Consider the following 27,980-nt stretch of genomic DNA (forward strand, 5'->3'; position numbering starts at 1 on the left):
ATTACGTGTCACGAACTCGGGTTCGGTTGTTTCCGCACTCTGACGCCCCCATCTCTCGACCGAAGCATGTTGGGTGGCCTCTTTCGCACGAGTCCCTTCATTGTTTCGAGCGTCCATGGTGCCGAAGAAGGTGGGGGCGGGGGGGGGGAGGGGGAGAGAGGTTGCGCTCCGAGCGCTCGCTTCGATGGTCGCGCACTCTGCCGCTGTGGTTGTGCCAAAGGAGATGGGCGTGCGACGCGTGACTTTTGGAACGTCAATGCCCAGATACTCCCTGTGTGTCTTCCTTTCTTCTTTGTATTTCGACGGACTGACATCAAAGGGGCTGTCTTGTTGCACCCAAACAGGGCAGGAAGTTCTACATCACACAACAAAATGGTACACTTTACGGAAATGAAAGTGCCAGATTCTGTTCCCTTTTATCCTTACTATGGTTCTCTGACGAGCACAGCTCCTTAATACTTATGATTGAGGATTTGATCTCTCGCCAGCAGTAGCAGGTTAGCTAACCTTTGATAGTTTTATATTTGTTTAATTTACTTATAAATGTAAACATATAGAAAAAGCATGGAAATGGAGCGTGTAAAATTATAAGGATGATTTAGGAAATAAGGTGCCCGTGACTGACGCAAAGCAGGGTTAACTGGCGATTAATAGGCCTTTATCCAACAGGAGATGTAGTTGGAAGGGTGATGATGATGAACGTGCAGATACGCAGTGCAGTGGAATGCCGTATTCGGAGTTGCAGTGATTAAACTCAGGGCCGGCTTGCTGCGTAGCAATGATGCTTGGTAATTAAAAGTTGTTTTCGTGTCATGTTATAAAGCAAGAGACGAGTCTTGAATTGTGGAACATCATAAAAGAACTAATTTGCATGTTAGCACACATTCCTCATAAGCGTCCGGTGTGTTTTCAAAAGTGTTACAATGTGTTTTCTTTTTGTGTCTCATTTCAGATTTCTTCATTTTTTGTTGAGACAACAGGACCCCTTCACTTCTTGCGGTAAGTGTTCACTTCATGCTCGAGCCTGTTCTGTGGGGTTTTGCAGCAAAGGTTTTTCTTTAGCTTACGGCTTATGCCTTTATCCTTGAAAGCCAAAGAAAACGTCGTGCTGTTCGGAGTGAATGCACAGCCTTGACGGTAGCCATTAGTTATAAAAAAATGAAATTGCTATATATATATATATATATATATATATATATATATATATATATATATATAGGGAGAGAGAGAGAGAGAGACAGCTACAGAGCTCCATTAAGTCATAGGAACTACGAATGTCTGTAGCCTATGACTTAATGGAGCTCTGTAGCTCTCTCTCGCTCTCTCTCTCTCTCTCTCTCTCTCTCTCTCTCTATATATATATATATATATATATATATATATATATATATATATATATATATATATATATATATATATATATATATATATATATATATATATATATATATATATATATATATATATAGCTCTGCCGTGTTCCTCAGTTTCGCCGGCTATCTCCTGTGACGCAGACCGCACAAGCGGGGCAGCTGAGTGTAACAAGCCCGCCTCCCTGTCAGTATAGTGTCTCTGCGGGCAGCGTCTCTCGAAGAGCGCTCCCAGACGCGCTACTGTTTGCGACGCCGCTACTGCTGCTCGCGTAGCCGCTTGTGCTGCTTCTTCCGGTGCCGTTATTGGTGTAACTATAGAGAAGTTGAGAGAGGAGGACTGTGAGCGGGAGAGAGAGGGAGCTCTGTTTTTGGCAAGCGCATCGGGGGTGACAGGGCCTTTAATGGGAACTTCTCGAAGCTGCCTCTGGCGCGCCTTTGGGCGTGCCGCGCCACAGCGGCCTGTGACTGCGTTCAGTTCTGGTTGCTGTTCCTATTCTTTTCTTCGTCGTCTTTGTTTTCCGGCGGACTCTTGTTGCGTGGTAAAACGAATTGAAGAAATAACAGGCTAGCCAGATTTCTTCTCCTGCTCCTTGCTTGCCCCACTACAGCAGTTAGCTTTCCCGATGGTAAAACGAAAGATGAAGAGTTAGAAAGAATGAGAAAAAAAGTAATCTAACCCAGCTCGTTGAGCATCAAAAACACAAGTCCGAGACACGAAAAAAGTAGCGAAGAAAAAAAAAACGGGGAACCGGAACCGAGGGCAGTTTTGGGCGGAAGAAGACCGCTCGCTTCCTCCAGTTTCGGCGAGTGGAGGAAATAACGGGAAGTGTATACGAAAGCCGGGTCCAGCGAAAGACTTCTTCTAGACGTCCAAGTGGCTCGCCGTACTTTGTCGGCGGGCTTGAAGCTGCCTGTGTAGAGAGCCATGAAGAGGTTTATCGAGTCACTCTTAGTTGTCGCCGACGCCGCTCACACGCCCTCAGTAACAACAGAAAAGGGCGTTGACGCAGTTAAGCTTACTCAAAGCAGGCAGGTTTGGTGTTGCTTGCAAGGGAACAATTTAACACAGGTTTTGCCTCTGATTAAATCCTCGGACCTCGAACTCGATGATGACGAAAGCATTGCCACTGTTTTAACCGGACTTCTGGCTCTAGACACTCATAAAAAAAAGAAAGCCTCCAGTTTGCGGCGTCGGCTAATGCCATACGCCTCAGATTCCAATCGCGAAGCTCTCTCGTTGAAGCGGAACGTTCTCGGTACGAAGCATCGCTCTCAAAGTATCAACTAAACGAAGTGCATGTACGTACCGCGTGAAAGCTCGCGTTTCTTATTGTTAAACCCATTCGAGCAGCAAACAGCCTCCGCGCTCGTCGTCGTCTCAGTAAAGAGCGAGGGCGTCAAAGGAATGCAGATGCGACAGGTTTCTCGCGCGCCGTTTACTCTTGAATAAATTTTTTTGCCCTAATTTGCATGTCTTTCTCAACAACAACCACAACGGAAAAAATCTAGATAGAGCGAGCATCGCGGCGGCGTTTTTCGGGAATCATAATAGAGAACGCTCTCGCGCGCTCTCTTTCTTCGCATTTTGGAGACCGTTTGTCGTAACGATTTGCGGAAGTCACCTAAAGGGCTTCCTCCTTTTCCCGCGTAAAAAAGCGCGGCCCCGGGTAAACAGGCTGTCGCTCGCCGCGCGTTCGCGGATGGCAGCAAATCCTTCTTGGGAAAACGGCGGCGCGACTTGCAGGGAAAACATTTCCGGCTGCCTGCCTGGCGTACCGTTCTAGTCGTCGTCGAGCTATGGCTGCTGCTGCTGCGAGTTCGGCGACGCGCATTCCCGCGAGCAACGAACCAGGCGGCATTGTCGTCGAGCGTTTTACGCGTTTTTCTTCTCAACGACGAATCTGTGTGCGCGTGCTTGTGCCTGCATGTGTGAGCGCGTGTGTGCGTACGTGTGCGGACACGCGCGCACCAGCAGTATGTGGCGTTTTGACGGCTCCGGCTTTTATATATAACTTTGCCTATTTGTGCATATAAGCTTTTGGCCTCATCTCGCAGCGTGCGCCGTATAGCTGTTTGTTCAGGAATTTGCCATATCTCGTTCAGATGGACCCTTCGCGTGTCTCCTGTTCGGAGAGAAAACGGCGGCTTATCGTTTTTTTTTTATTCGAGCTTCTTACATTGTGTAGAGCACAGGGCTGCTGTCGCTGTGGCCTAACGTTGGGATTGGTTTTCTTGGAATAACATCTGGTTTAACTCGACGAAGAGTACGTGGCAGTGAGCGCGTGCGGGAGTTGTTTGTGTAGCCATAGTTTGCGTAGAAATCTGTTTTCATTGAAAGCTTGTTTTACTTTGTTCAGTGCACAGCTGTAATGGCTATTTAGTGTGCCAGTTAGTGGTCTAACCTAGAAGTAGCTAGTGGTAACTGGTCATGATCATCTTCATCAGCCTAATTTCGGCCTCTCCCATATCTGTTCAATTAACCCTGTCCTGTGCTAGCCACGGCATAGTAGTAGAGGATAAACTAAGATTGGTTGTCTTACTCGAAAGTTCACGTGATCGTGCGGTTAGGTAACGGTGGCTTAGGTGTCAACCACAGAGAAGAGCGCAGCAGCTACCTAGGGCTATATTTTGTTATGAGTACTTTGCCGAATCATTCTCTATCATTTGTCTCTCTGCCGTATTTCTCAGACCTACCACTGATAACAGAGCCGCTTACCGGCTTTTTTTTCTAAAGCTATGACGTCACAGCGAGTAGCTTCCTACAAGATTGGGCCAAAACGCTAATCGTAAGAAAAAATTGTCGCAAAACGCGTTTAAAAAGCTGATGTATAGTATTTCTTTGCGCGCAACGTTGAGTCGTGAATTACTAGCTCCGCCTTACTTCCAACGTATTGGGTACCGTGATTGCCGAATACACGAGAGGCGGGCAGTCTGGATAAAGCACATGAAGTTTTTCGACCAGTGAGGAAAGTGAGGGCTACGGCGTGGTGGATGAGAATTGTGAGTACAGGGTGGAGGCCTATTCCGTACTCTCCGTATTCCGTATTCCGTCGCATCTTTTTAATAAATAAAACGTTGATAAAATTATAATATATTATATTATTATGCATTCGAACCTCGTTATAACGAAGTTGAAGGGGCCCGGCAATTACTTCGTTATACCCCGTGTTGACCGAGCTTCCAAGGGGAATCGTTATTCCTTCGTTATATTCATTATTTCGTTATAAACATTTGGTTATTACGAGGTCCGACAGATATTATTTATATTGATATGTATATTACTGCACGTCATAAGTACGTAGCCAAACAGGCTTAATGTGAATCTATAATTTGGAGACCAAAATTGAATTTCAATAAGGTGCGCGGTTGAAAACCAATTTTTTATTCTAGACATGCCGAAGCTTCAAGGTGCGGCGCTTTCAACATTCCAAGTGCGTCAGTCGAGACATCGTCGGGGAGTGTTTCCCAAGGTTCATCTAAAGACTGCGGCCCAGTCGTTACCGTTACTTACCGTCGCAATACATAAGCGAACAAACGAGAAAAGGCCGGCTTCATTGTGTGCTCAATCGAACACGCGTATCTACGCGCGCTTCGCGGAGCATTAGGCATGCTGCGACGTCGATGCTTGTTTCTAATACGACCGACGCAGCAGAGCTCATTTCAGGGAGGCCCGTACCTTCTGTCCCCTCGATCGTGGTTCTTACTGAGTACGTAATATGTGGGCTGAGATTAATCTCGTAATTAGGACCGGCAGCTCCCTTTCTGTCGAGCGGAGAAAAAAAGGGACACACGAAGAAGGGAAGAAGCAAATTGTTCTACGCCGTGTAATTCACCCTGAAACAAGATTGTTTCCTCGCTTTGGCGGGGTTTCTCTAATTAGAAAAAAAGAAGAAGAAAGTGGATTCTCGTACAAATTGAGTATTGAGCGAGAACGAATGAGATTCTTTCTTCTTGTTAGTTTTTAGAACTCCGTCGTCGTCTCGTCTTATGATACGTGTTCTTTTCATTCTCAATTTTTGTCGTCATCGCTTGGGCAAATTCTACTCGGGGTTTTATTGTTTCTTGTACTTCTTGCGCAATTTTTCTTCGCGTCTTTTTTTTTTCTCCCAGTCTATCGTTTACTCTGTTTCATTGTAGCAAGGCATTGCTCTTTCGTTGGCATTGCTCTTTCGTTATGAAGGTAACTTTGCATTTCATCTGGGAAAAAAGCTCTCACATTTCACTTATTTTGTAGTTTGTAATGACAGGAAAAATCCGCGAGCAACCTTCCTATAAAGTGAATTTCAAAGACTTCATCCATACGGGTGCAGTGGATTAGGAAGCATATTGGAAAGAACCCTTTGCCACAGTACATCGCGATGGCTACACAAAGCGTCGTTCTACATCACTTTCTCTAATTATCCTCTTTTAAACATCACTACGGCAAAATAGCCGAGCTTTCAATTATTCTTGTACTCTTTTGATGAATGATAAGCTCAAGGGAACGCTACTAGGTATCTCGATCGCCGAGTAATTGCTTTATTCGCTGCGTTCCCTTTTGCCCTGGCGGCTGAGATTTTTTAATACCAACCAACTTTTGTTTTGTTTTTTCATATACTGCACAATAAAAGAGGAATGAAAACACGTTTTCTGAAAGGCAAATTATATTTTGTAGAGTGAACTGTATTAGTTCTGCCTGAATTTTAGTCCTGGGTAGTGGAAAGCCCCCCCCCCTTTCTTTCTTCTCTCCTCAACCCCTTATCCAACGCTGTGGCGGTTTCTGTTACAATCGCAATTGTTATTACTGGAAACCGCGCGACCATCGCTAGTGCAGTTTTAACTAAAAAAAAGAAAAATCTTCGTGGACAAATCAATACTTTTGACTAAAAACTTAGCTGCGTACAGAAATTAAATACCGCGCAAGAATGTCACAGGAGTTGATGCGCTACCCTTTATGTAATGGACATAAAGACAGAGTGCTCGCCAAGATATAGAGGGCCCCGTCATGACATAAGCATGCTCAGGTAGGTTATGCACCTAGCTAGGCTATGCACTGAGAAAACGCACCAGTGGAAAAAAAACGAAGAATAAAGTGCTGTATTATTTCGTGACTTGCGCCCTTACGAGCCTAGCAAAGCATTGTGACATCACTTCAGTGCTGTTTCTTGCACTTTCACTAGCAACTTCGCAGATAGCACAAAAAAATATAAGAAAACTTCCATCAGGTAGATGCTGAAACAGTTTCTCTGGCATATTCCTTCCCAACCTTGTCGGAGACATTTGATTTGTTGCCATATTGGCCTGGACTTTAGCAGGCGGCCGGCCGTGTTCAGCTTTACCATTACCACACGTGGCGCTCTCTCAGGACTTTGCGGTGGAAACGAAATTGGTAGAGCGAGATGGCACAGCTAAGACGCTGTCCGCTCCGACCTTCTGAGACAGGAAGAGGGAATAGAATGAAGCGTAATGCTGTTTTTTACGCATGCAACTGCAAGCTTATCAATTTTTTTGCTTCTAAATTGTTGCATTCCTGTTTCCGGCCCCGTGGGTACGCCGTCAAATCGGCTTTCGTTATCGGATTTATATTGTAAAAAAGTATAAATTAAGGAGAGGGGAACACATCTGCATAAAAAAATGCGTCCAGTTTTCCGCCCGTGGACAAAAGCTGTTCTGCCGCGTTGAATTCGTAAAGACATAACGCGTACCTTTATTTGTGCCCCATTACACGAAAAACCGCCAGAAATAAAAGCAGTGATTCGTACTATCGGAGCCGCTGAATTGTTGTTTTCCGTCGAGTGTGAAAAAGTGCTGAAATCTATTTTGCTCAGTTTTCCAAGAAGTGTGAAATCACGAAGGTTAAAGGAAATAGAACGTCGATTCTGTTTACGTCAAAACCGCATAATGCCATTTGGGGTTTTTTTCAGATCACCGCGTTTTTTCGGTGACTCACATGCTTTTCTTTCCTTTTCTTTTCCACGTGCATTTCTTAAATCACGATCAAATCTCGCAATCACCCCAGTCGACACAAAACTTGTATTAGGCTGTATTATAGATTGCCGCTTTTCGGTCAGGTTGCACAACATTATTGGAGTATTCAAATAGCTTCATTTCACTGCGAACTGTGGGGAACGCGTGGTGCCTCGAAGTGAGGCTGTTGCTTAATATTCGTAGCCGTGACAACGTGCTTCTTGCGTGCGGCCTCAGATGAGCCCCTGATGCTTTCAATTTAGCTGTACTGGAAAGCTGGCTTTGTTGCAATAACGCGATTCTTGAGGTGAAGCCACCTTTCGCGTATTCCATATTTAATGTCGCACTTCATTCCTCGCCGATGCAGGCGATGCGTTGACGTTAATGTTTTTCGAGACATAAATAATAATAGACTTTCTTATATTTTCCTTGAAGGGATTAAAGGACTCAACTTCTTCTGCAGTATCTCCTCAAAGGATCCGTGCGTGCGTGCGTGCGCGCGCGCGCGCGAGCGCGTTGGGTGAAATGCTACAAGAGGAGCTCGTGGATAACTGTCTGTAAACTTCCGACCCGTGTCATAATTATATTCACTTGGGCGATTGTACTAAACCTGCGATGGCTCAGTGGCTCTGGCGTTCGGATGCTGATTTCAATGTCGCGGGTTCGAATCTTGGCCGCAGCGGCTGCGTTTTGACCGAGGCGAAATGCAGAAACGGTTGTGTGCTGTGTCACGTTAGTGCACGTTAAAGAACCCCAGACGTTCAAAATAACTCATGGGTCGCGGCTGAACGTTAAGCCCTGCATACTATATCGTTAAATTGTAACGCTTTTCTACCACGCACGCGTTTCTACGTCACCTTAAAATAGTAAAAGGCGCTCGGGGTCTCCACAAATTTAAAATCACAGGGGCTTATTCGTTAATCAATGCTTGGGTGTTATCATCTCTTTCTTTTTCGTATTTTCGGAAGACAGACTTGCTACTGTAGTCAGCGAAATGTTTTGTGGATATTTAATGAGGTGTCGACTGGAAACATCGATTCCTGGAGCGTCCTTTAACACTTTATCTTCTGATCGATCATAAGAATTCTGCCTTAAACATTCTTGGAGTACCAGGAAGAAAAAAAATGAAGAATAAGAAGGAAGCACAAAGGAGTCCCACTTTCGAGCAAAAGGGACGTCTGTTTCGAATTGCCGGCGCTATTTTTCTCTTCTGCGATGCATTCAATGTGGTATTCCACGATGAATAGACAGTCCATTCTTGCGTGTGTTTTTTCTTTTTCTTTTGCCAATTTTAAACCGATAGAGAACAAAGCTTTGTTATGAGCAGAAAGTTGGCTCTTAAATGCACCAGCGTTAACTTATTCGCATTTCATCCTCGAAAAATCAACACAACTCCGCAGCAATCAGTAGCGGCGTGTGCATGCATGATTATTCATTTCTTTTTTCTCAATATATCTAACGGACTACACGTTACAAACGTGTTTCTATATTTTTATCTTTTTTTTCTCGCATCTCATCCTCTGCTTGAAAATACACCCGCGCTATGTGCACCTCTCTTTCCCTGTATTGCCACGTGGTAGGATGGCGTTCATTTTTCACCTTCTTTTGAAATCCGTCTCCTTCCTCTTTTCTATTCAAGGTTGGAGAGAGTCAGGCAGTGCGATTTCCGAGAAAAGAAAAAAAAATCTGCTCCTTTCTCTTCCGTTTGTCAGGACGACTCTCGCTATCGCACATAACAAGAAGACGATCTCTGGCCGTTGCGAAGCTGGAAACGCGCCAAATCGGCAAAACAAGCGCGTCCGCACGAAACCAGCAAGTCTGCATCGAGCAGCAGCCGCCAAAAAGAAATGGGGCCGCCCTGATGAGCTTTCTTTCGACAGCGCATTTTCTTCTTTCGAACTTTTCAAAGGGTGCGGGCGGTAGGGGGGGGGGGGGGGGGTGAGAAGATGAAAGAGGAATAAAGAAAGCAGACGAAGACATAAGCGCACTCGATAGCGATGCGCCGACAGGCAGACGCGTTTGACAGAAAGACTCGCGACCTCTTCACTGCACTCCTTCCTGGCTGGCGGTCCGAGACTCTCCCGCTTGCGTCGCTGTTGTCGTTTGCGCTCGCATTATCCCGGCTTCTCTACGCCTTCCGTCTCGTGTGCCTAGGTGCTTTGTATGGTTGCGGTGCAGCTTCTGTTGTGTGCATGTGTGCTGGCTGTGATTAATATTTCAAATCTGAAAGAACGCATTCTCCTCCCCTAGAGCCCATTCTCTCTGTCCTACCTCATCCGTTCAGCTTTTAATGGCGCCGGCGCTGCTGCGTCTTCTGATCCTTTCCGGCCCCACACTCGCGCTCCGTCTAGTAGCGCATGCCTTCGCACAACCAAGGACTGACTTCTGGGGTTTGCCAGGCTTATTTTGCGCGCGAGTGATGCTTACCATTTGTCGCGCGCGCGCGCTCCCGGCGTCTCTCTACGCGCTCCCCTCTTCTTAACGAAGAGTCATTCCTCTGTTTTTCATCTGCGGACATCAAAAGAGGCAGTCGGAGTTCCCGCGTTTTTCTCTTTCGTGGTGTCTTGTTCTTAGCCGGAAGACGTTTACGAGCTCCGTTTCACCCTGCGAGGCCACTAATCCGGGCAGCCCCCTGATTCTCCGAATCTTCACTTCGTTATCCGGTCGCCATACGTTTGCGGCGCGATTTTCGCCTTCGTAGTGTCTTTGTGTTTCCTTCTTTTTATTCTTTTGTCTTTCTCAGTACAGCTTAGCATTCATCACTGAAAGCTGAATTGACAGCGGTTACTTTGTGGCTTCCTTTTATGCGTTTTGCGTCAGCAGCAAGTTCGTGATGCGTATTCGCGCATCAAGCGGGCCTTCGGATCGCGCACACATGCACCGGCACACAACTTCTTGTTCATCCAGACGCGAATAGGAGTTCTGGGAACCGAAGTGGCACGGATAAAAATAGATGCATGTAAAAGACATGCGTTCTTAGCTTCCTGCTCGTGCAGACGTTGCACCTCGGGAAGACGTTCGCAATAAGATAATTTTTTTTTCGCTCAAAAGCAGACACCTAGGCACTATTGTCGCTCGCAAACCACGAGAGCGTACGGGTATGCTGTCTACTCTACTGCGCGCCACTCGGTAGCCAGGGGCTTTCTGTTCCTTAGGGAGCTACCTTAGTTCTCTCGCCTTTTAAGAGACGGCAACGCTTCCAGTTTCATCCGTCGTTTCGGTAAACACCACTTCCTCTTCATTCCGCCGCCCTGCTTCTTTGCAACGAGGCGACGCTCGCCAACCTGCTGTGATTCGTTGCGTGGCGGAAGAAATCAGTGGCAGCGTAAGTAGCAGCGGGGTTTCAGCCGCGACCGCTGCGACGTATTCAATTACAGCTGCATAAGCGCGATGCTGCAGCCTTGCCGCTCGCGAAAGTGGGGTTCTTCTCTTGTGGCGCGTATGCGCGGAGTAGCGTGTGAATGTGTATATTTTCCCCGAGGGTGATGACGATGTCGTCGTTTTCGGAGCTGCACGCGAATCACAAAGCCTGCCCACGGTTGAGGTAACGGAGACAGCTTGCCCCCTGGAGCAAACACCTCGCCGAATGCACGGCTTTATGCGCGGACGAGCAACAATAAGAGACCATAGTGGCACCCTCTCTTTTGTGCGCGCGGCAACTGTGGAAGATTTTTGTCACCGAGCTAACGAGACGTTCGCATCGCGAGCAAAGGAAGACAAAAATGCGAGTCGTCTCGGGACGCATTATGCAGTGAGAACACTCTTGACTGTCGCACGTGGTGGTGGAGTTGGGGCGAAGTTGCGGGCTGCTTGCAATTTCGGCTGACGTGATCCTGTAGAGTTGGAAAACACACCGGTATAAACACTCTCTGGTGCGGAGGCATCACCCAGTCGCTTGATCGTTTGTTGGGCTTCGTATTATTTGGGGTTTCCTTCTCACCGAGTCCTCAGTTTTTCCCTGTCTGATTGCGTATGCGGCTTCTCCTTTGCAACGAGTGGTAGGCGTGAATTAAAAACACACGTATACTCTGGTTACGTGTTCGCGTTAAGAAGGGGTGACTTAAATTAATGAGGCACGTGTGCGACGGTGTGAACGATTGTGCAGAGCTATGGGTTAAGTATCGCAGAGGAGCTCGTTGCTTCTCAGTTGAAACAATATAACGCACGCGGTTGTTTCTGCATTCGCGCCAACTAACAGTCGCTTTCAGGCGCCTGATTTGTGCGCCGCTTCGCGGGGCTCTTGTGCTCGAGGTACGCATTGCCCAGTACAGCTTGAAATTAAGGACTCGGCGTGCAATCTATCATACACGTGGCAGTCGTGTTAGCTTACCGTTTAGCACCCAACAGGGCACGAAAAGCGTTATTAAGAGGTTAAACTTGAAATGGCAAAGGAAAGAAAGATAGCTTCAGGACGCTGCTGTCTTATAAACGTGAGCCGAAAGAAAAAAAAAGGGGGGGGGGGGATGCGCGAGTTCTTTAGTCCTGAAAGCAGAGTAGTGATTTAACACATCGGTCTTTTTGCGTCCCCCTACGTAAAGCAACAAAGCTTGGTGCCGTGATGAACGGGAGTAAATACGCGTAAAAGAACTTCGGATGGGCTGGATGGGAAGGGGGGGGGGGGAGAGAAGCATTTTCAGTCGCCAGATTATTTCTTTCCAAGTGGAAAATTCGATGCGCTCGCGATTTCGTGCATACGGCCTGCGCTTTCATTATATAATTTTTTCTTTGTTCTTTACTTCTCGAATTTGCTCAGCGCGGCATCGTCGGAGGCGGCAAAACAAGGGGGCTTACCCACGATATAGAGGCACAATATCGATTTTCTTTTCGGAGCCTGCGAGCCCGGTGCGCACAGCCGGTGGGGGCGTGTGTACAGAGTCAGTCTGGAGGCGAGGCGATGGGATCCCCAGACATGCTACCGGTGGCAGGGTCCTGGCTGATGACCAAGGGGGCGTCCAATTTGGTGCCCGTGTATATAATCTCGTGGCCAGAATAGCGCACGCGCCCGCTGGACAGGAGAGTCGACGCGGGATCGAACCCGTCGCCCGTGCGGTGACGAGACGGACGCTCCCCGCCCTTGTACGTTGTCCGGCTAAGCGAGAGACGACTAGACGTCGCCCGGGTTGGCAGTCGGGGTGGGAGGGGGGTGGGGGTGGGGCACAGTTTTTTACGGGGACGTGAGCGTGTAGCAGTGGTGTCGTATGGATCTTGCTGCAGGACCTAGGACAGGCATCAGCTAAAGTAGTGGCTATGCTTGCTTTCGTCTTCCTTTTTTTTTTGTTCCCAGTCAGGCACTCATTGAAAAGCAAGCACCAGTGCATCGACTATCGAGAGACGCTTGTGAGCAACCTCTGTCGAAGCTTCTCGCTGAGACAGGAAGCAAGTGACTTTTGTCAGATTATTTGTCATATTTTCTCGGTGATAAATCATTGATGCAATAGTTCGGCCTTGTGATGTATGCCTGGTGGCGTACATCTGACGCTGTATAGTCTGAATTATGTTCACGTGCGCTGGTTAGTTCATTATTCTTATTGAGTATATGCGCGCGTAAAACGACTTGATCCCTTGAATGAACCTTTAGGTGATTGCGTTTAGTTGAGTTGTGAGCCAGCGATTGCTGCGTCCATTTCGCGATCACCCCTAGCCAAACGCTGGCCACGGGCCAGATTGAGCGACGCGGTGATGCGAGACGCTCGGAGGGCTTCGGGACGGACGAAGACAGGACGGACGTGTCACGCCGTGTGTGTCGTTCTCTCGTCTCCACTTCTAGCTTCATTCGCCGTTTTCGTCCGTCCGGGTGGGTTCCGTTTCCGGCCTGCCGCCCCCCGCTGAATGACACACGCGCAGTGCGCAAAGGGTTGCCTCAATGATTCATGAGCCCGGGGCGGGGACACCGAGTGGATGGAAAGGAGAATAGGAGGAAAGGGGAAGGAAAGGGGTGCGCGTCCGCACGACTTCTCGCCGCGTCTCTCTGTGATGATGTACTTGTACGGGGCGTCAGAAACACAGACCTGGAACCTTTTGCACGTCTTCCAGTTTCTCAAAGAGAAATGAGCGGACTGGCTTCCATATGGGGACTGGTACCGGCAACGATAATAAAGGAGGAATATTCCGTTCCTTGAATGTTTCCTGTTAGCCTTGAATGAATGAATGAATGAACAAACACTAATGCCCTCCCTCCTACCCATGCAAAGAGAAGCGAGTTCACCAGCATTGTTTTGGGAATTTAGACCAATATGAAGAGAGTTCCGATGAATAGGCGCTTGAATCATAAGGCTGTTTGGACGTAAGAAAGGTTCAGGGCTGGCAGACATCCGTGCGCTAAAGCCAACCGAGACGGCCGACGAGGTGACTTAGAGCGCGAGCCCATCACGAACAGCCGTTTCCTGCGAGTTTTTTTTTTTATGTGGCAGCGTTTCGCAACTCTTCTGCGAAAACGGGTACAAGGCGTTTTCTTATCACTCTAGCGCTCTGTTTTCGAGATCCAGTGCTATAGCTTGTATCCGATTTGAGTCTGTTTTATTATACTTGTCGAGAAATAAATGATCAGCAAGGGTTCATGTGCACGTTTTTATCACTATCTGTAATTTACGCCGAAATCCCAGTTTGCAATGACACTATCTATCTCTTGCAGGTAAGAATATACAACTATAAAACGGCTGCGGAAACCTTGCAACTGCTTTAGATGCGCATAATTACTCCGCTGATTACAACTGCTGGCGTTTCTGGGGGCGATCAAGCGAAACAGTGCACACTGAGAATGCTTCCGGCTCGAAAAATAAAGCGCCCACACGTTGCGTGGGCACCGAAGGACGATGTCGTATTCCTTCGCCGCCTGTTCTTACTAAACATCTGTGCTACCTCGTATCGTCCGCTATACCTCGCTGTCTTTCCCATCACACCGTATTTTATTTCCCTCGGCACGAAACGGTGAGGCGATCCCCAAGTAATCCTGTTCCAATGTAAACGTTTTCCACGCTCCGCCGATCGCTCGCCTTGGCCACTAGTGAGTGGGTTGGTTTTTTTTTCTTTTCTTCAATTTTTGTAAGGACCCCCCCCCCCCCCATCCGATCCGCTTTAAACGAAAGCTCACCCACGAAGCGTCCAAGCTGGCAGAGCTGATCTTTTTCCATTCTACGCGCTCGAGTTCTCTCTCGGCACTCGATGACCTGTGTGAACGGAGGAGAAAAAAAAAAAGCAAGCAACGAAAGAAAAAAACCGGAGGTGAAAATGGAAGAAAGCAAAAAAAAAAAAACTCGAGAGCGTCGTGCGGAGACGCCGTTCAATCTCCCGAGTTGTTTACCGGCTTCTGCTGGCCTCACGCAGCTGAGTACACCTGTTCGTCCCTGCAAGATAGCTTAAGAGGATCAGGGTGCCGTGTACACGCTAGGCTTACCTTTGGCGATCCCGTTAGCACATTTCTGATTCGGCTAGCTTCCTCTCTCTTTTTCTTTCTCTCTCTCCTTGTGCTGTACAAGACTCGAAGACAGGCTGTGGCCCCTCAGGACAGGTTAGCCTCCCCCCCCCCCCCCTTTTTTTTTCTAAGTTCAGCTGTAGCGTTTCAGAACAAAATAAAAGAATTCCGCCTCTTTTCCGAAATCAAAAGGACAGAAGTGCTTTATTGAGCAGAAAATTCGGAGTCTGATTTCTTGTAAAAAACGTTTGCTGACCGGAGGAGAGAATTTAGCCACTGGCCAACAACTGCTGCTTCCTCTGCTTTCGGGAAGTGTTTTGCGCTTCGCTTGAAGAATGGCTGATTTTCGCTTGTTGAAATTCTGCGAAAGTGTGTGCTTCTGCGATGTTGACGCGTTAACCTAGCATGCCGCATGGAGTTCTACGTCCATCGGGTTTCATGAAAGGTATACGAGCAAGCACTAGGTAATGCGAACTATTTTTTTTTTCGTTTTATTTAATCCTTTTTTCGTTATTGTGTCACAGCGTTCGCTTGACCTCTGCAAATCAGGACAAAGCTGCAGGTATCACCGGAACGTTCTCCCCATCTTCCTTGCCGTTACAGCCTTATCTGGCTCTTCGCAATACACTGACAAAAGAAATACTGTTTTTTTTTTCATCTGTTTCGCAGTTACGCATGAATTTCGAAAGGTTAATTGGGGGAGAATTTTTCGTTTCAGGGCGACAGCGGTAGGTACGACGAAACAACGAGCAGAGCTCGCCACCTTTCTTGCGTCAAAATCTTCCGTTCTCCTATAATTGGCAGGGTTGTTCGCTTCGGCCGTATTTCACAATATCCTTTATTCACTCCGGGGAATTTAAGTCGGACGCGGAGCGACTCTTTTGCAAAATATAACGACATTCTTCGGAAATCGGCCTTCGTTTCATTTTGGCCTATGCGTTGGTTCTTCTTCCTTCCACTTTTTTTTTCGCTCCTGTTATCCTCGGGCGCGGTTATTATTTCTTTCGTTTCCCTTAACTCCTGCCTGGCAGAGCAGGTTTGTAACGGAGTGAGGTGATTTATTAGCCTAAGCCTCCCCTTTCTTATGTCGATTTTTTCTCTTCTCCTTTTTCCTCTCAATCCCATTCTTTCACGTGCGTTTGCTAAAGCAAGTAGGAGGGAGCCGTGGAGCCGTAAAAATCAAAACTGGCAGAAAGCACTTTCCGCGTAATCTTTTTTCCCGCAATCCTTTCCCTTCCCCTTCGAGGGCTCCTTTCTCTTCCCTCTCTTCCCTTTTCTCCACGAAAAAGATTCATTCCAGGAGCGGTAACAGAGCCGCCTGACTGGCCTCATCCTTTAAAACCCTTCCGAGGGAGACGGCTCCTAAGGAGTGAGGGAAGGTGAGCCGCGGGACGTGGATACGTGAGAGGCAGGTGTGCGGGGATGAGGACAGGGAGGAGTTGGGGAAGTAAGGGAAGTAAGGCGCAGGCGCTACCGACCGGGAGCGCAGGGACGCACGTGCGAGAGACACGGGGGAGGCGAGAGGGAGGTTCCGGGATTTAGAAGTTCACATTTCGTCAATCCCCCCGGCCCATCCCGTTATCCCGTATAGCCTGCCTGCCAGCTCTCGCCTTGTATCTGTCTTCTGTTGGTTGTCTTGCCTCTGTCTTGAATAGAACTCATTCTTGTCTGTGTATATTTTACTTTTCGCGCATCTTTCGTACAAGTGTTACTGGCTCGGGGCTTTGCTTTGTCTTCGTCGCTTTCAGTTTTTTTCCTAGTTTGTTCTTTTACTTTAGCCTCTTCAATCAATAGAAGAAGCCCTCACTGGGCGCCTTCTTTTCTGAGTTTTTTTTTTTCAATTTCTGTGTGTGTCAAGTTTTCTTTTTTACTTCGCCGTGTTCAACGCTGGCGCCGTTAGGACGTGTATACGCTCGTTCTGTGTACACTAGGCACACACACACTAGGTTATACGAGTGTGCATTCGAGGGCACACGCTACGCGTTTCCGGCCGGAAGAAACCAGCGTTTTGTTTTCTCCTGCGTTCCCGCTTCATCGGTTGTGTTTTAATAACTTACCTGGTTCTACATTCGGGCGGTACTCGCAGTCTTCGATGCCTCTTTCGCGCTGCCCACTCCTCTCACCTCGTTCGCCCTGCCTGTTTTGTTTTTATTTTTCCTAGCATTCTCCCACTATCCTGAATAGCTTGTATTTGCTTCCCGGCGTTCTATTCAAGCCCGTCACGTTTTCCCATTCGATCTCTCCTTCTTGTTGCCATATCACTGTCCATCGTTTCTGCCTGCAGGCAAGGAGACGTTGGGTGCAGCCGGCATTATAATGTTTTGCACGCACGGCTGCGACTCTGTTTCAGACCTCTCCATTGTAGAAAAGCACTCTGCAGAAGAAAACGATGCGCCCAAGCGGGTGCGAATGCACATGACGAACAGCAAACAAAAATTAATGTAAGAGTAAGAACGAAGCAGCAGTAAGTGCAAGAAAAGTAAGCTGTCCGAAGAGCGAGCGATGCGCGTTCTGCTCGCCGTTCGTTCGAGTGTCCACGACTGCTGGATGGCTGCAGAGGCCGGAGGGCGCCTGGCTTTGCCTTGCGCGCAGGCAGGCAAGCTTCCGCGCTGTTTCCCGCGGCATTCGTCTCTCTGCGAGCGTGGCTGCGTCCAACGACGTTTTTTCCCCTTGCATTCGTTTCACGGAGTTTATAACTCCTTTTTCTTCCTTCCTTCCTTCATGCATTGTTTTTTTTTTTGTTTCATTGACAGTCATCTTCTTCTTTGCCCAATGGCGTGGAAAATGCCCCTGGAAGCCGACAAAGGGGCACGGCTTCTGCGAGCTTGAATAAGCAAAACATCGGGAATGAAGGGACAGACGGGAAAACAAATAAAAAATAAAGGAAGGAAAGGAGCCCGGCCGAGATGGAAAGGAGGAGGGTGGGGGCAATATATAAAATTTTCCAGGGAAAGGTGAGAGCCTGCGCGTCGGGCCCGATGGACGACGAGCCCAGGAGGAAAAGGACCGAATCATCTCTTCCCCTTCGTCCCCTTTCCCTCACAACCCGATCGCCTCGCTCGCTCTGCACGGGGCCAGGTCGTAACGGCTTCGGCGGCGCCATCGACAAGCGAGCAGCAAAAACAAAGGGGAAAGAAAGCGGGAGAGAAGGCGAGTGTAAAGAGCCTGCCGCGCCTCCTTGCCTGCTTTGTCTCGTCCGTCCCCCTTGGCTGCCCGGGGCGTTCTGTTTTTCTTGGCCGGTTTTGAGTTTTGAGCGGCAACGCGCCCGGCGCGGCGCCGGTGAAGCCTCGCCGAAGGAGCTAGCCTCTCGCGACGGTGGCGGCGACCCGGTTCTCGTCGCTGTCCCGTGATGGATGCTTCTGGAATCTCGCGTCGGCGTGGACGGCCCGTGATGCATTTGCGGGGATTGGGCCGCCACTTCGAGAGCTCTTTGGCCGGAAGCCAATCTCGGCGGCAGCTGCAGGCGCCGCCGTCGTTGCGACGCCGCGTGGGAAAAAGAACAGCGGAATGGGAGAGGGATGCTGAGGGACGGCGGAGGGAGGGATCGGAGGCAAGAAAAAGCCTTTTTCTTTTCGGGGGGGCCCCTTTTCTCTCAGGCGTCTGCCTCTTTCGCGTGTCCCTCCTCCGTGGCGTCAAGATTTTTTTTTCTATTTCTCAATTTTTTTCTCCGATCTGTTTCCTTTTTTTCTTCGTTTATTTGATTTCAACGGGACCATTTTGACTGTCGCTACTGCTGCTGTTGTTTTCTGGCTGATCCCTGGCTCTCCCGCTCGGCGAGCGTACCGTTGGATCGACGGTGCCTGCATATAGGTGGCCCGGTTGGCTCGTTCGACGCTATCTCGCCTGCAAACTGTCTCGGGTCTCTGCATACAGATGCGGCGCGAAGTTGACATTCGTTCCCGAAAGAAAATGGTAGGATGGAGGGGGGGGGGGGAGGCATTCACGCTCGCTTTCCTCGAACTTTCGCACGTATGCCTCCTCCCTGGCCCTCAAAACTAAACATTTCGACAGACTATGTGCGCCCCCAGGGAAGCAGATAGAGAGAGCGAGAAAAAAGAGAGGGTGGGCTTTATTTTACCTAAGAAGGCCAAGTGCTGCTTTTGACCGGGTTCTCGCAAGTGGCGAATAATATTTATATTCAGGGAGCGCGAGAAGCAGACAGATTAGATGTAAATACGCATGGGGCATACAGTAAATGCTGCGGATGAATGAAGTGCTGGTTACACGGAAAAAAGTGGTAGGTTTTTAACGCAGTACACCGAGTAGACGTGCTAAAGCAAGTGTTTAGCTTGGTTGGCTCATAGCTTTGCTTTGCTGGGTCGTCGGCGCGCCTGGCGATGATATTAGACTGAGGTTAAGCTCTGATCGAGGTTAAGTTGGTGTGATCTGTTGTAAGTTGATGAAGACGACGATATGCAGTGCACAGCGCGAGAGTGTCTTGCTGCAGTGGTCTGGCAGTTTAACACCAGGCGTGACAGGCTGCGGCGGTAGCATGGTGCTCCCGTGCTGTGGACAGCGAAGCAGATCTGTGCGCGCCGCCGCTCGTTCGAAACCCACTCGGGCCAATATTTATTTTATTTCTGCTCCCACAAAGTCACGGACGCCACAAGATTCCTGGTTGGGTTTTACCCCGTTAAATAGGCCTTTCGCACTGAAAAAGCTATGTGTAAAGGTCTTGGCAAGAGAAAAAGAAGAAAAATGTTCTGCCTGTCAAACGTATAGTATTCGCTAACCTTTACGTGTTATAAGAAACAAAACAAACTGGCTCTTCTGGGACACACCGACAGCTTATGAATACGAGAGAGTGAGTTCCCTTTAGTTAATATACGTTTCACCTGAGATTCGGTGAATATGAAATCATATATATTTCCAAAAGTGGTCAAGGTATCCCGACTGCACGCAGCCTCTGTGCAGTTATTAACTTCCTTAAGTTACTTAAGATTAACGATTAGCTGCGTCGGGTCCAGGGCATTTCGCCCCGTAACGAGCACACTGTCTGTTTGCATTTGATATTGGGCGACTCACGATAGCCATTAGTTTTACTCCGTGCTGCTGTACACTGCATTCCAGGCACCGGTAGATGTCTCAGGCTTTATTAATGCACACTCCGGACACGTTTAAGCACCGTACGACGATCTCATCTCATCTGCTGAGCAAGCGTATCGAACGAATGCTGCGTCACTTCTTCAGAATCGCGTGCGGGGCCTCATCACTAACGTCCGCGGATAACCCTGAACCGTGTTTACTTTGCGGGTGACCTCCTTCATCAATTGATACCACGTGGCTTTGCTTAACGGTCCTTCTCGAACTTTGCGCCCATCGATTTCCTATTGCCCTCTCGGTGGTCGTCCAGCCGACGCGCATGCACCCTTTATAATCGTGAACGGACAACCGCGGCGTGCACAGAATTTAGCTGCCTCCCGCAGCAGCATGCCAGTCGTCTTTTTCTCTTTTACATCTTCATCGAGCGACCTTCGTGCGGGCCGCGCGCGTCCAAGTTCAACGAGCGTAATAAGTGGGAGAAACTGCGCGGATGCACGCGACGTTTACACGTGTTCGGCTGCCGTTTCGTGCTCCACTGCCGCAGCGCACGCGCGAGGCGGCGCTAAGCTTCAGCAGCGGCAGCGGCTTCCTAGGGAGAGGGGAAGAGGTGTCCCACTTTTTTCTCGGTTCCCGCTAGAGATCAAAGAGAACGAGAGAGAAACGGCAAAAACAAAAGTAAACGGGAATATTTCCTTACGCAGAAGGGAAGCGCGAAAACGAAACTAAGCAACGAAACAGAAACAATAAAAAAAGGCTGCAAACGTAGGAAGCGGCCGAGCGTCACGATGCGGAACGAGCACGAAAAAGAAACGTATAGCTGGCGAGGCGAGCAGCAGCAGCAACTCGCGGCCAGGCCGTGTAGCGCCGGGGCCAGTAGTAGTACGTGGGGTCAAAAACGAAGGGACCAAGCGTGCGCTTGATGAATGCAGACCATTAATCTTGCTCGGCTCGCCTCCCCCTCCCCTCTCCCTCCCGCAAAAGTCCGCTTTCTCCTCCGCCGGCAGCCAGGAACGAGGCAGCGGGCCGGCGGCGGTCGCCATTAATCGGCCCGTAATTATGGCCGAACGCCTTCGCGGGCTCGCCGCAAGAGCGCTGGCGCGCGAACCCTCTTCCCCCCCATCCGCTCCGCAAAACCGGAGCGTTGTTTTGGGAGTCTGGGCCAGGGTTAGCAGCACAAGTAGTGGCGCGGCGGCTTCTGCTGGCGCGTTTATGATCGTGTCTACATGCGCAGCCGCTGCGCTTTCTCTTTAATCTTCTTTGTTTTTACAAGGACGATAGGGAGCGTAGCGGGATGCTGTTCGGGATGCGGGGCAGCAGGGACGGGAGGCTGCGGCGTCGTGCTTCTCTTGTTGTTTCCCGGCGTCGTTCTACGGCTTTGTTGTTGGCTGTTGAAGCGGCGGCGGGGGAAGACGAGCAGTGCCGGAGCCACCAACAAATGACCCGCGAACGTCTGCCGGGACCGCTCGGCGCCGGTCTCCGGCGCTTCCGGAGTGAAGCTGCTCCCTTTTGCGACGCCAGGAAGCGGTGCCCCTTTTTATCGTTCCGGCGACGAAGCGGACACGCGCCCGCGCGTTTCCTCCTCCCTCTCATACCCCGTGACTACTCTCTGCCCTTTCCTCTTGTCTTTGCTCTCCCGCGTGCGTTCTCGCTCACGCGCCTTTGCGAGATTAGCGAGGCCACTGGTAAAAGTTGTAGTCGCACGTTGCCGCGTGGGAGGAAGGAGGCAGAGGAGGAGTGGAGAGAGGGAAGCATGCGCTTGCTTTCTCAGCTCATCACTTCCCTCCCCTTCCTCCCTTGCTTGCACCTCTCCTTCGGCCCAGCTGCTGAGCGGCCTGCGGTTTCGGCGAAACGTCGCTGCTCGCTGGCTTTGTTGGTCGGAATAACTGGCTGCCGGAACGGCGCGTTTACTGTGAAGGAGGGGCGCCTGCTGATTTGCTCGGAAGAGGCGCGCGCTGGCTGGACGCGTTCCGCAACAGCGGAGAGAAAGCTCCACACGTGCGCGTCACAGGCTGATGGAGACGACGCAGTTTCAGACAAGAGGGGGCATTATCTAATTCAGCGCGGTTTCGCCGACGTGGCGGCGTCACTTGCTGTCGCCGACTCTCCGCGGCGTGTTGTTGATCGGAGCGGCGGCGAGTTTCAAAAGAGTGTGCTCCCCCCATGTGGCACCAGAGGCTTCGGACGCCAACGGCTGGTTATCGCCGGTTAATGGGCGCGCGCGCGCGCGCGTGTGTGTGTGTGTGTGTGTGTGTGTGTGTGTGTGTGTGTGTGTGTGTGTGTGTGTGTGTGTGTGTGTGTGTGTGTGTGTGTGTGTGTGTGTGTGTGTGTGTGTGTGTGTGTGTGTGTGTGTGTGAGAGAGAGAGAGACGTCTGGTAGGCCGCGAAACGAAAGAGCAATTTTGGCGTCTCGAACCGTGGCTCATGCGATGAGTGTTCTTCGAAGTCGTGTGCTTTTAATTGCGCCATTTTGTGGTATACTGGACATTGCAGCTGCTCGTTGCAACTGCGCGTTATTCTGCCACGGCCGCTTATGCGAGATGAGGATCGTTAATTGGAGCTAGTGGTGCAGCTTTGGAAGCGTGCGCATCCGGCAAGGTTTTTGCCAATGCGGCGAGGAGGACTCCGCATGCGCCTGCGATTATAGCTTCTGGTTGCGGATTGTTCATACCGCGATGCAGCTTTTTAACATTTTTAAATTTGTCATTTCATTTCTTTTTTGGTACTTTGGAGGTATAACTCAAGATACACCAGCATTAAACGCATTTAGAAAATGTAAAACAAGTTTGAAAACTGTAATTAAACGCACTACTTTACGAGCTATATGTGATATTGATACCTGGAGTAGCCGAGAGACGTCTATAGGCAGAGGGAACAAAACGAATGCCTTCACTTTGGCAGTACTACTGAAATCAGAGCTCTGAAACATGTTCATTGCATCTGCATACTACAGCACGGTAACGGCGTCAGCCTCCTTTGATGTATAGTTTTTCTGCGAATTTATTCACTTGCAACGCATTCTTGTGTATGTGCAAACAGAAGCGAAAATAGATAAAGTAAATTTGCGCCTCTTCGCCACGACATGTAGAAAGAGGCAATGGCAGCTGTTTTATCATCGGATATGCGGCATTAAGCAATGTATAAGCAGATCTCGGCGCGGAACGGCCCAGATAGAAACCTGTTGCTTTGTCACACCGTATCCACACGATGTCGTGATATTACACAGCCAACTCTAGTTGTTTCGGTAGAAACCTATTGCCATCGATGAGAAATTTGATTATGATGACGGCTTAGATTGTCTAATGGCGCAAGGACAGCTCGGCCAATGAGGCTTGGCATGGCTAACTTGTTTGGTTTGCGCGAAAGGGGCCGAGGGGGAGGTGGGGGGGAGGGGGGGGGGGCAAAAGGGCCATCGTTGAACATTTTGATGAGATCATGTGACCTTATGTCGTTACAAAGCAATCATTTAGTAAGCGCAACAACTCCGCGTACCTCTGCAAACTTTCCCGTCAAAGCACTCACCACAGGAATCGGGCGAGAGTGCATAGTGGCTGCACTAACGTGAAAGTGACCCTCATGTTGGATATCACGGGCATGTCTAAAAGCTGGGTGTTTATCTAATCCGCTTTGCGACGTTCACTGCAGAAGCTATGCAGGGAACGTTTATCACAGTGCGTGTGACGTCACGAGCCGCGGAAGTGGGGCACGTCAGCTATGTTCGGCCGCTCCCAGTCGACGGAGCGCCGCCGCTGAGTTCAGGCAGCGAAAGCACAGTTCGCGCCGCCGGGCGTTGGAAATACGCGCCGCTCGTATCGCAAACGACAGATGGGAGGGTCTCGGGCTGCAGCTTTCGGCCCGGAGTCGGAGTAAATTGCGCAAGTGGCGGCAGAAATCCAGTTAGCGAAAAGCAAACGCTCGATTCACATTGGCCGTGCCCGCGTAGCCGCTGCCGTGTTCATTAACCTGATTGAATTTGGCTCCGGAAGGGAGAGGAGGACGTTCATCGTTCCAGTGGTGTCGATTTTGGAAGCTTCTCCATCTTTTTCGGTCCTCGCTTGCTTTGGCTCTGCGTGTTTTCTTTTTATTTATATACCAGACGAGTTCTTCCCCCGTGTACTGCCTACTTTCTTTCGTGTTTTTTCCCATCAAAAACATGAAAAAAAAGTAGTGCAGAATCACGCGGCGCCATATGCATAGGTGGGGGTGCTATATATGCGAGAACTGTGTGTGCGGTCGTACGCCGATAAGTACGGAGAGTTCTAGCGGTGTACGGCGATTAGACGGTCCGCCGAACGTATGCGCCGAAATTAGCTTCGTAGATCGACGTTAAACGCAGCAGAATTGCCGCTTGTTTATGTGTGCTTGCAAATTGAGCATAATACGGTGATAATAAGCCTCCCCGCATGTTGCAAGTTACTACACCTTTTCCCTGCGTACCGCGCTTTCTCTGCGACCTCCGGTCGGCACCTCCAACGGCTATTTTTCGGCCACACATACTTGCGATGAGAGAGCGTACGGGTATTATCATCATGAACAGATCCCAATTATCATCATGAACAGATCCTAATTATCATCATCATCAGACCCCCCAGAACAAAAAAATTTCCTCCCTTTTCGAAAACCCCACAAAGTGTGTAGAAGTCGATGTATACAGTGATCTGCCCAATATGCGGACGCTAGCTGAGAGGTGTTCTGTACCGCACCCTGTGAATTTATGACTACATTTTGTCTACTGTTTCGCGTTCAGTCATATTTTTCTATGTGTGGTGTCGTAAAATAGTCTCGTCGCCTTTTGCGCAATCGTTGTAAGCAGCAACACTGAGTTTAGGTTTAACGCATTGCCTCGAAAGTCTTGAGGTTTCTAGCCATCCGTTTAACCTAGACTTTTTAAATCACTTCGTAGTCTGTTGCTGGTTATTTTAGGTCTAGAGGAAGAAAAAAAAAACAGGAACGTTAACGAGTCAGCGTGCATGGCAATTACTCTGTGAGAAAGTACATAGACGTTTCGTATTTCGTTCATTTATAATCCGTTCGCGTTTAGGCGTTCAGGTGAGCATCACTCTGACCATGTATGAATCACCGATGAAAAGCACCTGCGGTGCTACTCTGGCTGCAGCAGCATTTTGTAATAGCCGCAATATCGTTCTTCAGAAGCATCCCGATGAAATGGTCACTCTTTGTTAGTCATGATGAAAAACGTAACGATGAGACAGGGAAGATTGGCGATTACCGGGCAACTTTTTTTCACCATTTCATTAGATTCAGGAAAGAAACAGAGAGTCGGAGATAAACTGACGCTATATCTAAGATATCCGTCGAGCCCGTTACGTGGGCTGCTCAATGGCAGCAGAAAATAGGCGCGAAGGGAACCCAACGTGACCGGGAAAACACAAAGGCGGCGCCACCCATTCGCATAAATCTCAGTGTGCGCATAAAAAAACGCTGGTGAGCCGTTTCGACCCGTTTCCAAGGTGATAAAGCAAATAAATAGGCACAAAAGGACTGGCTAAGGAAAGGTTGGGTGCTGTCAGCGCCAGAGAGAGGGGCCCTTTAACAACCAGCCATTTCGACGACGACTCGCGCGCACATATGCGTTCCATGTAGCAGCGGGACCAGCCGCACGTTTAAAGGAGAGAGGGGACGGTGGCATTCCGAGCAGCAGTTGGCGAACGACGCGGCCACTCGCCGCGACAACTGTTTCCGACAACGACCCTCGAGAGCTCGCTGCATACGGAGCCTCCGTTCACGCTGTGGATGCAGAGAAGCGCCCGCCTGTGTCGTCGCCACCGCAAGCGGCAGGAAGCATAAGGAGAGTTCACGCGGTGCGCAGGGTATATTCATTTGCACCTCGAGCCTCTCAGCACCTTTCCCTTAAGTTTTTTTTTTCTGTTTGTGTTCGCGCACCGCCCCGGCCGCGGCTCAGGAGGATTATGGGGCATACGTGACCCCGCATGGAGTCCGGAGCGGCTGGCGTTATTTGTGGTGCGCGCCAACACACGAACGCACGCGCGCTTTCCTAGGTAGGGCCGCGCGCGGAGAGCTAACCCGTCCTCCGCCTCTTAAGCGCTGGCCAGGCTTATATTCTCCGCGGTCTTTGCTCTGCGGGAGCGCGGTGCAAGTTTGAGGGGAAAAAGTATAATAAGAGAGCGGAAAGCGAGAGGAAATTTACTTTGGCGCGCATTTGTCATACCGCGAAGGAAGGCAGTTACCCCGCCGGAGTGGCTCTTGAGAAGCATGTGCAAGGCGCTCTATCTGTGCGCTGTGCCGTAAGTGTATAGCGCTGCCGCGTTTTCCGGGAATGCATGCGGCATTTTGAGTCGCAAGCATGGGTAGAAAAGATTGTCGTTCCATCCCTTCAGCGAGCGGAGGCGGCGCGTGCGGGATACCGCGCCTGATCGATTTTGGTGTGATTTCAAGACACCAGGGGTGTGCGAAGCGCACCTCACGTACGTTCTGCTTTATTCAGCTTTCTTTCTTTCCTTCTTTTTTCTTTCTTTCTTTCTTTATTTCTTTCTTTCTTTCTTTCTTTCTTTCTTTCTTTCTTTCTTTCTTTCTTTCTTTCTTTCTCACGCATATGGGTCATTTAATAGTTTATAGGGTTCTATCAGGATCCATTAAGGCTATACATAAAGAAGCCCCATATAGTCCTAGACTCTATCAGGAGCTCTTGTATTAAGTGCGACATTTAAAAAAATTTGCTATGTCGTAGTTAATGTGGACAGTTTGCGCCGGGCCTTGTCTTTGTGTGCACCGCCAGAACAGGACAAGTGAATGAACTCGGGCTCGTTTTATTTTGTGTTGGAATATCCGACAATAGACGGAAGGGAGCCAAAACTGGAGACACCTATGGGGACAAGTCTCATAACCCGACGTTGTTTTGTTCCAACTGCTTTTGAGCGAACGAGAAATAAATTATTCCTGCTCACCAAAGATGTATAGTTTGCTGTGCATATGTCGGGATCAAGCATATCTGGAAACCCTCCTAGCTTTCACGCAGTCGGAGACATCGTGAGAGAATTAAGCTCAGTGAAAATGGACACGCGCTGATTTTATATGCGATGCGTGCATTTTTCAGACCCACTAGCTTGCTGCATGTTTCTTAATTTGCATCGCGTGCAGCAGAGTTCACGCTAGACAGAAAGAAAAGGTGCAGCGCATCCTGATTACTCGCGTATTCTGTCAATTCGTAGACGGTAATTGTTAACGAAGCATTTACATATTTTATGCCCAGGAAATTCGACGCACCTCGTCTTTTAATCTTATCGACGCAGTGTTGAAAAGATTGCTTCGAAACGCCTTCTGGTGCCTATACGGAATGCATGCGAAGGGAACAGCGTAGAGGCTGGACAGAAAAATTGCAGCGTTGGAAATGGTTTAGTCAAGTTTTTGCCGTACCTTAACTTGGACATGCAGCCTTGCATGATTACTGTCTCCGATCGAAACCGTGCGCGTGAAAATGCATCGTGATTTTTTTTTGCACTGTATTTGTGTTGTTATTTCTCCTTGTTTTTTTTGCTATGTGCAAGTGACTTTAGTTTTTTGCCTGTTTCCGGTAATGCTGTGCTAACGACTTCCGTTCCGCTCGCAGGCTCCTGGCAGAAAGAAGCCGACGAGGCGCCTTCAAAGAACCTTGGGTACGCACTGTCTTTTTTTTTTTTAAATCCATCAACGTCGTTTTCCCTCTTTCTTTAATATACACGCGCCGGCTTTTCGCCGTAGCGAATAACAACCAAGCACGGAATGCTTGCGTTCACCTCGTTCCCTGCTTTGGGCCCGTTTCACCGCGTGCCTCCGTTTTCCAAACTTTCATCCTCCACGTGTTCTAACGTCCTTCGGTTGTTTTCTGTCTCTGTTTTCTCCTTCTAGCCATTTCTTTCTTGCGTTCCAATCCCGACGTTTGCGCGCACTCATAAGTCATCAAAGAGATTAACAAATGTTCCCCGAGGAAACACGGCGGAGCACATTCAAACTCTCTAGAATCCGTGGGGCAAAGGCGACGGGTTGCCTTCAGTCGCAAGCTGATGCGCAGTGACGTTCCACTCATGCGCGTGAACTTTGAACGCGTGCATCGGTCGTTTTATTTTGCCTGATGTCACCGCGATTGAAACCCAGAACATCCTTCCTTCCTTCATCCTTTTCACGTCCTCTCTTTTCCTATCCGCGCCACGCGTTCACGGACACGAAAACACGGTGCTCACATAGCAGGGGATG

The 27,980-nt window shown here is 49.2% G+C and overlaps 1 protein-coding gene across 2 annotated transcripts in view; it reads left to right on the plus strand.

The window, feature by feature from the left end:
• The window catches only part of LOC144093691 (irregular chiasm C-roughest protein-like), a 333,374-nt gene that overhangs the window by 116,588 nt on the left and 188,806 nt on the right, over positions 1 to 27,980 (plus strand). For both annotated transcript variants that reach the window (XM_077627282.1, XM_077627283.1), the window contains exons 3-4: positions 953 to 999; positions 27,358 to 27,403. The gene's annotated coding sequence lies outside the window, so the exon portion shown is untranslated. The remainder of the gene's footprint in view (positions 1 to 952; positions 1,000 to 27,357; positions 27,404 to 27,980) is intronic.

Source organism: Amblyomma americanum, chromosome 6 (assembly GCF_052857255.1).
Source record: "Amblyomma americanum isolate KBUSLIRL-KWMA chromosome 6, ASM5285725v1, whole genome shotgun sequence".
Taxonomy (NCBI): Eukaryota; Metazoa; Arthropoda; class Arachnida; order Ixodida; family Ixodidae; genus Amblyomma; species Amblyomma americanum.